The sequence below is a fragment of the Cryptomeria japonica genome, chromosome 5 (genome assembly GCF_030272615.1).
Source record: "Cryptomeria japonica chromosome 5, Sugi_1.0, whole genome shotgun sequence".
Lineage (NCBI taxonomy): Eukaryota > Viridiplantae > Streptophyta > Pinopsida > Cupressales > Cupressaceae > Cryptomeria > Cryptomeria japonica.
The window spans coordinates 799,548,987-799,562,851 of NC_081409.1; the positions used below are offsets into that span (position 1 = coordinate 799,548,987).

A 13,865-nucleotide genomic window follows, 5' to 3' on the forward strand; every position below is an offset into this window, starting at 1 on the left:
ACCACCCCCATGATAGTAACTTTGTTTGTATCTATACGATTCAAATTGTAATCGATTAGCATCTCTTCCCCTGCACTTGTTAATTTTATCGCACATACGAATACATGATTTCCCTCATGCGCTCAAATATGCAATTGGGTTGTTTATTAGTTGACCCAAGTCGCGTACTATTTATAAAACCTGCAATATTCTCTGTTGCTTTTGGCCTTCCATCAATGTATATAGTCACTCATTTACTTTGATCATTATCTTTATGTTGTATATAATTTGCTGACAGTGCATACCTACGCATATTTTTTTTATATCAAACAATCTGCATCCAATTATTGTAATTATAACAAGGTCCAACAAACTCTATCAATTCAACAACTTTGTTGTAACAGACCTTTATGTCATCCATGAAAAAAGGCCTAAACCATGTAACGACAAAGGTGCTATGCAATATATCTTATCGTTAACACAAAAATCGATGTTTATTGGAAGAAGTTCCTTGGGTTACCATTGTTTTTGTAGATGTTTGTATCTCAAAGGCACCTCAATGTTGCCTTTGGTCTCATCATCATACGAACATGACCCCCCTTGAGCAAGGAAAAATTTCATGCATTTATTGAATTCTCTTCTAATCTTTTGACCTCTAGTTGATCTCCCTATTCTAGACCTACTACATGTCTCACTTTCGTTTTCTATTCCTGCATTTCCCTCACTCAAGGAGACACATCTAACAAATACCTATTTGGTGGTAACTGCGCTCCATCAAATGACAGAGTTAATTGGTAATGAGAGAGATATTTTCCAAATGAGGGTAATGTTGATGAAGAAGTCGGCCCTAAAGTTGATGTTGAGATTAAAATTTGAATAAGTCCAACTGGGGCCTCAAGTGTTGATAACTATATTAGATTTGTTGCTAATGTCGAGGTTTGAAAAGTTGAAGAAGTTTGTTTTCCAAGTAATTTTTTAAAAATAAATTGTTTCTATAGGGTGTATTGACTTATACCTGTCGATCCATGAGACTGTGTAGGATCCTCGTCAAAGGGGTTTAGGTTCCTACACATGTAATTGAATTATCTTATGTTAGCTAAAAATTACATAGTACACAACATGAACAACATGAACTTTGTAGACAAAAAGAGTATTAAATTAAAAAAAGATGTTGTCATCATAATCATTGTAAATTTTTTAATTCCTTACCTTTACTTTATGTAGATTATGCAGGATCCTCAACTAAAGGGTTGATGATGTCTATAGTCAATAACCTGTTCCCACCAAGGGTGACAACATCACACAGGGACGATACATGAAATCAACACCATCAATTGAGCATCATAAGCATTACATTTGTAAGTTGATAAACAATAAATACATATGTATCATAAGCATCATAAGAATCACATGATGTATCATCATATATGTAATTGAGCATCATTATTAGCATCACATATGTGTCATCATAAACATGTAATCCATCACATATGTATCATAAATTACCATCCATCACATAGGTAATAAACAATTCACATTCTATAAATAAACACAAAGCTCAAAAAATATCACATGTATCATCATAAACATGTAATCCTTCATATATGTATTTTAAATCAACATCCATCACATAGCTAATAAACAATCCAAATTCCATAAATAAACACAAAGTTTTAAAAATGTCACATAAATAGTCACTCTCCCTATCTCCATCTCCTCGGGGTGGCATAGTTCTACTATAAGGACCTGCTAGAGGTCATGGAACATGAATTAAAAACATTAAAAGGTGCATCATGAATTAATTATGTAATGACATTAGAATCCAAAACATAATGAATTAATTATGTAATCATATAAGTCAAAAAAAATTCTATCAAGAAATCAATATTAAATAGATAATATACTAGTCGCATACCTCATACATTTCATTCATCATCATGACCATCATCATCATCATCATCATTATCATCATCATCATCATCGTTGTCGTCGTCGTCATCATCATTGTCATCATCGTCGTCACCATCACCACCACCACCACCACCACCATCAACTTCTTCTTCTTCATCATCATCGAGTAACTGTCGATCATGATCATCATCTACATCATCTTCTACTTCTTTGATATCTTCTTCTTCCATCAGATTATACTTTATCGGCCTTCCTCTTGGACCATATCTAATAACAAATGACCAACCCGGTTTATGTGGAACCTCTGAGTAAAATACCTGCTCACATTAGCTTGGAAGAACATAGGGCTCATCCCCAACTAGTTCAAACGACCTTGTATTAACCATTGTAAAACCATTATCATGTTCAATAACAGTTCTATCAGGATCGTTTTTATTCAATCATAGCCTGTACCATTTGACGACAAACAAAACTAATTTGAAGGAATTAAAGTTGCACTCAAGTATATAATCCAAAATGCCATAGTATCGATTTTGAGACTCTTGAGGATGTATGTCGTTTCTCGATGAAATATTTTTCACCTCAAAGACTACAGTTATTCCAGAATCACAAGTTTTCTTCATGTAATCCAACTTTTTGATGTGTAATTTATGACCATTACAACACATAGCGTTGTGATGTTTGACCTACGATATGTCAAACATGTAAAATTATTGCATCGTGAGTTGATAAACATATGGATGATTAATAAATTTATACATACCTATTATCTATTAAACCATATGCTAAATCAATTTCCCTTTGTGTAACATTGGAATCTCCATTACGATGAGCTTCTTTAACCAATGAAGCCACACCTTCCCATGTTAATGTGCGAGCAGAATGTTGACAACGTTCAATCCGTACCATCATCCAATCAAGATTGTTTGCAATATACAAATGTACTGCATCCCACTCTCGACCAATTGTACAAAAAATAAATAGACGTCTTACAACCGATTTATTTTGAAGATTAAGAATTAATTAACTACAATAACATCTTATAATTACCTCTCACTTTCCTCAATCTACCTTTCCCCGTCAAGTACTCCCCTTCGAATTTGTTAATGGGGTTGGGATCCGAAATGCGATACACGTGGATCTTTGCTGCAAATTTAGGAAGATATTTAGAAATGTACACCATAGTTTGGTATACCTGTAAAGACATAAATTAAGAATAAGACCTAATCTACTCTTTATTCATAAATAAACTCAAATTTTATACAATAAGTCTATTTCATACAAAATATAGGGAAACATCAAATATGGATATAAAAACATTCATGGATATATCATTATCATGTAAATGAATAATACAAATTTCTCAACATATAAGTCCTTATTCCCTACTTAGGCTCTTATATTGCCTTAAGTATATACAAGAAAAATGAAGGTGAGATGCATCCGTCGATCTCCATTCTGAGTCGCTTCCTTCAGTCCTTTGAACGAAGATGAGAACAAGAATTAGGTGTTTTTTCCGCTCAACCTTGAAGCTTACGCTTCCTCGGAATTCTTGGTCAATCAAGAATACCCGACCCTGCACAAATTGTTTTAACCAAAGAATTTGAAAGCAAGAGGGAATCTGGTGCATGCCTAGATAATATATGTGGAAGGTGTTATTTTTTGTGTCTTAATATGAGAACATAGTGTATGCATGGAGTTTGGATGGTGTAATTGACTCAAGAGTCCTTGAATGGTCTTGTTAAGGGATTGGGGAATTCATGAGGGAGTTATAAACATAATCCAAGTGTTTGGTGACCAAAAAAGCCCATCAATCCGTGAGGGTGTATGACTATCCTAAACCTTGCATTGACTGTCACAATTTGACAATGAGTTGAGTTAGTCCATTAGCGAGACTGGGAATGAGTTTGGTATTGAGTTTGGTGTTGGTGGAAGGTTTAAAGAGGTACACTATCATCATAATTAATGTTAGAGAGTTTTGTGAAGAAGAATGGCCATGAAAGGAGTGACTATCCTAAGTGCTTGAGACTATCACAAAAAGTGAGTATTGCAGCAGTGAATCTTCCTTTGACCTTTGGGTGGTTGGGAGGGTAAAGACCCATGGTGGTATATGTTGAGTGTTCCTTCTAAGAGTTTCCTAAAGTACATTAGTTTTTGCATATCTAATATATTTTGTGAGTTGAGTACCAGGGGGGATTAGAAGACCCAGTTGAAGGAGGATTTGTGTGAATACAGGTTGATGGTGTTGGTGGTGAATGAATGTTGGAGAGTTGGATTGTGACTTAGACATGTTTATTTGTCCTATTTGAGTGCGATTCAATGGTTGGGTGAGGGTTGGTGAGTATGGGTGTGTTTTGGGGCATTGAATCCTTTTGAGTAACATGTGGCCTTGTGAGGGGTCTTGTGAGTCAGTGAAGGGTTGACACTTAATTGAATAGGTGAGTTGGGAGAAATATCTCCCTAGTTGGTTGAGTTTATTGGATTCTCTGCATCACCATGCCTTTTTCGCTATCAATCCATTCAGACTTCCACCCAAAGATTCAATCTTGTCAAAGTTCAAAATAAATTTCCTTGTTGTCCTTACTATCTTGCATCAACTTTCATATCAATAGGTAGTCTTTTGCTTAGAACTATCATCTTTCATGGTAGGATACCATCTCAGTCCCTTGAGTTAAGTTAGCTTACCTTTAGAATTTATCGTTTCTTAGGAAGCCATGTCTTGCTTGAGTTATCAATTTGTGGCTATCTATCATAGTCCTAATCTTGTCATCATTTGAGTCCCATCTTAGGACTTTGCAAGACAAATTTTGAACTTTTGTCATTATAATCATTACCTTAATTGGCTTCTAGGCTTGGGAAAACTAATATGAAAAAGGTAGAAACTAAAGGTATTTGAGACCTCCCAAGGTCTCTTTGTTCTGTCACAATGATGCAAGATAACTAAGTGTTCATGTTGTTTGGACAACTAAGATAACTACGGTTTTTATTCACCAAAGGGACCATGATAAATTGGGATGTTGTTTGGACAATGGGTGTTGATTGTGAAGATGAATATGGGGTTGTCATTTTCCTTTATTTCCTTTGATCTAGTGATGAGTCCAAGCTCTAATATTTTTCCTTTGTTGGGAGTTAATATTAGAACCCTCTTGAACTTTTCAAGAGAGAACAATGGCATACACTCCAGCTTCCCTCTAGAGCCAATTTTGTTGATGGGTCTTTTGACACACTCAACATAGACTAAGTATCGCCACTTAATCTCTCTTATAAAATAGTAGAAACTAAAGGTATTCCAGACCTCCCAAGGTAACAATGATACAAGATAACAAAGTGTACATGTGGCCAGTTTGTTCAAGGGGAAAATGTCACTAATCAAGTTGAAATGTCAATTTCTCAATCTGCCTAAGCTAAAAGGTTAAAATAAATTGCAAAAGATAGAACAAGGCTATGATAAAATGAATCATCAGTATTACCTAAACCCACATTATCAACAAAATCTAGAAATAACCTTGTATGTAAATAATTTATCATGCCAAAATTGCCAATTCTAACATGAAAATGAGACCAAGGAAAGCTCTAGAACAACAACTACTATTCATTCACATTTTCATTATTAACCTCAATTACCACGAAAGATGCACAAATTGATTATAACAAAGAAGATGTTTCATAAATGTAAATATTAATTCGAGACTAAGGAAAATGAAAGAAATAGAAGAATACCAAGCAATCAAAAAAGATTACCAATACTGTTGCAAACTATGAACTTCATTTCCATTAATTCTTCAAAATATACCAGCAAAGCACAAGTATTCAATCTACAGCCTCTTGCTAAATGTCTTTTGAAAGAAAAAAAACTAAGTAGTGTTACTAAACTTGGACCTAATTAAATAATCAATTCTTAGACCCCCAAAATGAATTTTGAAATTACATTTATAGGGACAATTTTTCCTCAAAATTAGAGATTAAATCCCACCCAAAACCTTATCAAACTAAGAGGTACAATCAACACACACGATACTAGCATATAACTAAATTAAGAACTATAAGTTGACTCATGAAAATGAAATATCTTGCTGGATAAGTGTAGGAAAAAATCCAAGGAAGAAACAATAAGCACACAAACCACAAGAATCAAATACAAAAAGTGAGGAGGATATTCAAATCATAAAATAAGAAACTATCAAATCATTAACTACAACAAAATAAGTCACCCTATTAGATGAAGTTTGGCTATACAATTCTCTCTATGACCCTAAATTTTTGGCTAAAAAAATGGAGAAATAAAAGGACATGCCATTAATAAACAAGCGCATGCATAAGAGAAAGCATTGATCTAGTACATGATGGTAAATAAGTATACCCTCAAAGATTTCATGGGTAATTTATTGGACCCCATAATTATTTTCTTGAAGAGTCAAAGGATAAAGGCACAACAAGAGAAGAATCTAAATGAGATATCCATCCTAACAATAGCCCCAAATATGACACCACTCCAATTGTAGAAGCTCAAAGATATATAGATCAAAGAATTCCAGACAAAATAGAGGGTTGACAAGTTAATATTGAACAAACTGGAGATAATCCAATAGGTACAACCAGATATAATAGTAGCAACTACTAATGCCTTTAATCAATTGTGTGAAGAATAAGAAAAAGAGAAACATAAGTGATAGCTCCTACACCTCCATAGACAAATATCGGATCTACGCCTCTACAACATCAACATTTAAAACCTCTACAATGGAGCACATTAAAAATTTCCTAGCACAACAACAAATATAACTGGTAGCATCAATTCAATTACTCTAGATTACATTAACTAGAAATAAAGTGGATATAGGGAGAATATCTCCCTTACAAAAAATTTAGCTAGGAGATATCATTCACCAAATAGCCTGGGAAGAAGTTGTAATGCAACATATGTAGACCACTAAATAGGTCAAAGAAGTAGCTAAGAAGATTTAGGGTAGGTACCGTTATTTGAAAGGGGTTCCTTCTCATTCATCTGCGACACAACTCAAATCATTATGGGATGAATTGCTATAGGATTTGGCTATGCAAATTAAATCCGAAGATCCAATGAATGAATTAAGGTGAAGATTCAACAATTCCTCATTATGCAAATCTGAAATTAAGGTGAAGAATCTACCTCCTGCACGGGATTGCAATGCACAAATGACTTCGACGCGGGTTTGATCTTGTCAGGGGTTGAAGTCGACATGGACGCTTGTGTGGGATTGCAATGCACAAATGACTTGTCCTCTTTTTTTTCCTTTTTTTTCTTTTAAATAATGCATGTTGTCATCGGAATTTTGATGAACGCGGGCACTTTTTTGAAAAAAAAACAAATTTCATTACTAATGCCTTCTCCATCGAAACCAAATGTGAAATTACCATCAAAATTCCGACGAATTCAGGTATTTTTTCAAAAAAAAAATCAAATTTGGTCACAATATACCTTCTCCTTCGGAAACCTCCGTCAGAAATCTAGACCAAAAGTATTAGTATATGAATACTACAAATATACCTTTTAGATGGATATTAGATTGGTTAAGAAATGTTGGTCTCGAGCTTATATAAAGGATAGAACTAGTCCATAATATAAGAGAAAATACTATCCAAGTTCTTCCTTCTAGTTAGTCTAGTAGAATTCCTATCTCCTTGTCCTACCATTGTACCAACAATTTTTAAACAAAAAGAAGGTTCAAAATGGAAAAGCCTAATTGTATTTTAAAATAGAAGATGACAAATATTAATGGAAGACTGGATCCTTTTAAGAAAGGGAAAGAAAGAAAAAGTCTAGGTTCACCATTTACAATAATGAGTATGACACATCGAAAGAAAAAACCTATCTTATTATGAAGAAAATGACATTTCATTTTATAAGGATGTACGATGGCCTTCTCTAAACTCATCAAATCACCTAGTGGATCTATTAGTCATTTTTAGTATGCTTGTCTTTCTAACATGCTTGAATACAAAGAACCTAGCTAGGAATTTAAACACAAAAAATTATTTAGCTAGGTTTTCTCAACATTTAGAAGAGAATTATGATGATTTATGTAAAGATGTGAAATATATTAAACAAACTATTAACAAGATAAATTCTAAAGATGATAAACTAAGCCAATTTATTTTAGAAAACTCTACATATGTACGAGTTAGGCAATATGCTACAACAATTAATACTAAGGTTAATCAGTTTGAATAACTTACATACTATGCAAGCTAATGCAAATAAGATTGAGCATAAATTAATAGATTAGAAGCTAGTCTATAGTGAGTTGAAAATGAAGAAAAGATACAAAGAACAATCATACTTCCTAAAGGAGGATTTTAAAATCCAAAATAAAAAATTTTAGTAAGAAAAAGAATGCAACTATTGGACCTCCTACTACTATGATGATGATGAATATTCTAGCGACTCCTTTGTATCTAGATATTGATAATCTAGGCAATCTAATAGAAATTATAAATATAGTAAGAGTTTGAACTAATACATTTTTTACAATAGGATAGATGACAAGAATGACATCTCACTGGTGGCAAGGTAAATCTAGTGAGAAAAATAATGAAACTATCTACAATCATACTAACTCATTGAACAAATTTATAGAGATTTTAGTAGATGAATTTTGTCTAAACTCATCAATATCAAATGTTGCTCTCTAGATAATTTCAAGGAATAGTCTAATAAACATTTTAGACAACTAGCATAGAGAGTAGAAGTTGTTGATGAGTTATTTGTTAAAAAAATAAAATATCTTACAATATTTCCTTTTGAATTCATGATAAAGTTATGGATTATTTGTAACTCAATACATTCCATTCTATTCAAACTAATTATTTTACATTACTATAACTAATATACCGTTTTTTGTTTTTTATACATGTTCTCTACTTGTTTGAAGCTTCTTTTCATTCTTAGCTACACATATTTTTTTGTGTGTTCCTCTTATTTACATTAAATTGAACATTGTTAACTACAAATTTGACCTTGAAGAACTTAAATTTTATGATATGAGGACTCTATCTCAATATAATATTATTTATGATTTGCAATTTATATTGTGTAATAATCTTGTAAACTTCTACAAATCTATTCACATATCTAAAAAAATTAATTTGATCTTTATCCAAAAAAAAAAGAAAAAAGATTTAAATTTTTACTTGATTTCTCTATAATGATATTTGAAATGATAAACAAACAAAAACTCACCTATTATATTAAATGAGACCAGTCTAACTTATATATGTCATTTGTGGAATATCATTTTGAGATAACACAAAGAACACACTTTATACATTCCTTTAAATTTGCATTTGGTTAAAACCGGGGCGTTGGAAAATACCTAGAACCTTTGCCACAATCAAAAGCAAACAAAAAAAGCCATCAGATGTCTGAGCCCAGGTTCGAACTGGGGACCTTTAGTGTGTGAGACTAACGTGATAACCAACTACACCACCCAGACGAGTTGGAAGGTTATTTTTATTGGTACTTTAATTAAACCTATTGTTTCTTTCAGAAAGACTATCAAGGGAAAACTGATGACTTGAGTGTTGCACTGAAAATAAAAATTCTACTCAGACGAATGCTTTACTAAGAAGCCCACCATGATTTACAAATACTGTATCAACGACGAAAGGAAACAAGTCATTGTCGTGAATTTTTGCTCTGGAAATTGCGGGATTATGTGCTAGTATAAATTTAAAACAATTAAATTTTCGTTCTGAAAAGGAATCAGCTGCGTTTGTAGTCCAACGGTTAGGATAATTGCCTTCCAAGCAATAGACCCGGGTTCGACTCCCGGCAAACGCAGTCCAGACGATTTGTTTTGAACCACATGAGCGCTGAGTAAGTCTAATTTGAGTAGAATAGTTGATTCTATGTGGGAACGCAACATCAACCATAGAGTCTTAAGGTTAGATTAGTGTAGTATCAATTGAACCATTGGATTAGAACATTTTGATAAAATCATAGACAAATTGTTTTTGGAAGGGGAACATGAAAGAAAATAAAATGAAAAGGGAAAACATAAAAAAATAAATTAATCAGTTATGTACAAGGCAAAGCAAAGTTTGATAAAAGAGTTATGTGAACCCATTCATAGGTTTGGAAGACAATATCTTTGCAAAATAATGGATTGAATCCATTCACATGTTCAATAAAATTGGCCAAGGTGGAAGGAAGATGGGCTCACAATGATAATTCATGGGATGCGATTTTAAAGGAGGAAGAGTTAGAACAAAGCTTCATTTGTCATTTAAATTTGCACTAAAAAGAATTCATGGTATGAAAGGAGTAAGTCTAAATATTGCTTATAAATATCAGATTGTAATACCTACTATCATATTCTTTAATCCTTATAGAATTTTATGGCTCTCAAGGTGCTTTAATTGTGTAACTAGAGTACTTGTGATTTGATATGTTTTATCATTATATGCGATGTTTTGGATAACCATAATGTATATTATCAATGAGATTTTATATTGACATCTATTGCTCAACTATTTATTATAGAATGTGTATGTCATAACGTTATGTGCTTCTATTTACATATGTGGGCTTTTTATGTGTTGAACAACTTTAATGTTTCATCATCATTGTTTCCACTACACCTGTTATATATGAGTTGATTATGATTATCTAGTTAAAACCATATTTTTATGATTATCAATTTATGCACATGTTGTTGGATCATGCATATGATGATTTTTAATCGATTTAGTTACTAATTTTATCTTATCTACGTTATATCACATTGGGATTTAATGGTATGTTTCAACTATCTTGTATGGAGCAAGTTTGCTTGATGATTTAGTAAGTGTATAGGTATAGGTTTTCGTCACAATGTTATTTATTTGGAGAGCTTAGTTTGGACAAATATGTTATGTATATTTCCTATCTTGATTAAGCTCGGAATGTATCTTATGCTTTTATAAGATTAGAATCCAAATCTAAGCCAATTCTAGATCCATGCGTTGTGAATAAAATAGTAAAGTGTTTGTGCTTTCAGTATGTGTATTTATTTTATCATGTAATTTTTATTTATATATTTATTGATTCTTGCATAATTAACTGTGAAATATTTGGAAATGATCTTTTATAGTTTGAATGATAAATCAATTTAACGTAGTTACCATTATGAAATGGTCAAGTATGTATTTTGATATTTTGATATTTTAAAAATAGATTGTAAGTTAAAAGATTGTTTAGGCTTTACATCATATCCAAATTGATTCAATCTATGTATTAATTTAATTTAAAAAACCTACTTATTTTTATTAATTTAAAAAATGTTATTAATGTTAGCATTTTTTCTAAAGATATCTATATGCTTTCTAGAATGTCTTAAAAAGTAAAATAGTTAAAAGGAAAAGGATGAGGCATTTTTCACTACTTTTTAACTTTTTTTTTTGATAAAAAGTGTTCTTTTTTAGAAATTTGTAAAAGATATGTGAGAGATAAAAAGGTAAAAGAAACATATTTTTTATTTCTTCTCCTCTCATGCTTAAAAAACTATCCCTCTTTCTTGCTTGGGATTTTGGCTTGGATTGGAATGGGAAATTGGATTAATGAGAAAATTGTTATGCTTTGAGGAATGTTGATTTGGAAAAGTTTCTCTTGTGTGCCTAGAGTCAAAGGGTCTCTTAAAAATAGTATGCCTAATTCACATTGCAACTTCAAGCTATTCCTCCTATTTAAATTATTGCCCATGGTTGATTTTACATGTTTGAAGCCATGCCTACATTAGGTGGATTGTATATGGGAATATATTCTTAGTTTTTAATTTGGAATTTAGTGTCCTAAATTTGCACACTTTGTAATTTAGGTCACATTTGGGGCTCTCACCTTAGTGTTCTCATCCTCATGCTTCATCAAGACCCATTTATGTGTCTACAATGCAAAATTGGCATCAATATCACATTCCACCTTGCATTGCACCTTAACCCTGGCCCAAATATGGGGTAGGACTAGGGCATGGCGACTTGGTCCTCATTGGTACCATGGCGCCACACCATGGTCCTCCCTAATTGGGGCCCATTTTAAACCCTTTTCCCCATCTCAAATTTGAGCAGGAAATCTCGCTTCATATCATCCTATGTCAGAAAATTAACATAATTGACAACGATCAAGTATATAAGGAGGTCTTCCCCTCTCATTTGGAGATACATTCATGATAGGTGAAATTGGGAGCACAAGCAATCAAGTATTCATCATCAAGCATTTCTAGAGGTCTTCAAGGTTGCATATTCTTCATCTATCCATTGTGGAGAAACTTTACATCATTCATTTGCAAGCATGTGTGTGTGATTAGGGTTTTGTCATGTTCATGCCATTTCATACAACATATGTGATTACATTCAAGAAGCTTAGCATCATTATCAGTCATTGTAGATCTAAGGTATACCTTTCCATCATTTATTTCAAGTATTTGTAATATTTCATCTAAGGTTAATTCCTAAACAGGGGTTTAACTTAGGCAAACCCCTATTTCCAACCTATTTCCCCTTCTTTTTGTGTGTAGGAAATAGGTACAAAGCTACAATCTTCATAATATGCATAATTTGTAGAGATGAATCATCCCACTTTGGCATGCGTAAAGTTCGGAGGACTGTTGTGATGCACCATGGTCCTGACTTTTTAGGAGCTTTTTCGAATATCAAGTTTGACTCAGTGTATGTTTCTCAGATCTAGATGCATGCAAAAATCTCGCCATCTGTAGCTCACGATTTTCTGTTTTACCTTCATTCTTCAACACTTTACCTATTTCAGCGTTTCAACTTACAAAAAAGGAAATAAAAACTAATTCAATCCATGTAGTATTCAATTCTTATCTGATTTGTGATTGGATCTAGTGCATTCCCCTCTTTTGAATGTAATGTCCCAAGTGAAATTGATTTAGTGGCTTCTCCCTTCTATGTTGCAAACCCTAAGTCAATTTTCCCCATTACATTTTGGTGAACCCAACTCCTTTCAACTTTTATTCTAATTTATGTTCTTATATTTAAGTGCTTATACAATTTAAAATTCAAATTTTCATTTACAAGTTTGATTTCCTTGCAAATTTTAAAAATTTAGAGGCTAATTTCACTAAAACCCTAATTTTTAAATTCAAAATTGAGTTTGTGAATTGCTTAATTTAGGTTAATTATTTCAAATCTAAGTGTTTTTCTACTTCAAAATTCGAATTTTCATCTACATGTTCAATTTCCAATCAAATATAAAAAAATTAAGTGGTTAGTTTCAAAAATTCTAATTTTAATTTTTTTAAAAATTGAGCTTGTGAGTTGTTTAAATTTTGAATTTATTATTTTAGAGTTGCCTCAAATTCAAAATTGCAATCTTGGATCAAATTTTAAATTTTAATTTTAAAATTAAGTGGTTAATTAAAAAAGTCCTAATCTTTAAATTTAAATTAACCTTGTGGGTTGCTCAATTTCGAATTAATCATTTCAGTTTCAACCTTAGATCTAATTTTAAATTTAATTTTAAAATTAAGAGGTTCTTTTTACAAGGCCCTAATTTTAAAGTGAAATTTCTTTTGGATAATTTTAAAATTAAGAGGGTCTTTTTACAAGGCCCTAATTTTAAATTTAATTTTCCTTTAGATAATTTAAATTTTATTTTAAAATTAAGAGGTTCTTTATACAAGGCCCTAATTTTAAACTTAAATTTTCTTTAGATAATTTTAAAAGTAAGAGGTTATTTTCACAAAGCCCTAAATTTTAAATTTAAATTATTTTTTGCTTATTTAATTGAATAATCATTTTTCTAAAATTTCGCATTATTCAATTATTTTGCAAGTTTCAAATTTCAAATTCCAATTTTCCCTCCTTTATTCAATTTTCCATGCATGTATGGGTTGAACATTATTATGGTTAAATGACATATAAATTTCTTGTTTGATCATAAGTGCATATAGAGTTCTTATCTTATTTTGCTAATTCAATTTCAAGTTACATTAAAGATG

The 13,865-nt window shown here is 32.0% G+C and overlaps 2 non-coding genes across 2 annotated transcripts; one reads left to right on the plus strand and one right to left on the minus strand.

Moving 5' to 3' along the window:
- Positions 1 to 9,288: 9,288 nt before the first annotated feature.
- Positions 9,289 to 9,362, minus strand: TRNAV-CAC (transfer RNA valine (anticodon CAC)). Its single transcript has one exon. It is a non-coding gene; the product is annotated as a tRNA-Val (tRNA).
- A 275-nt stretch (positions 9,363 to 9,637) lies between these two features.
- TRNAG-UCC (transfer RNA glycine (anticodon UCC)) lies at positions 9,638 to 9,709 on the plus strand. The gene has a single exon. It is a non-coding gene; the product is annotated as a tRNA-Gly (tRNA).
- Positions 9,710 to 13,865: the final 4,156 nt, after the last annotated feature.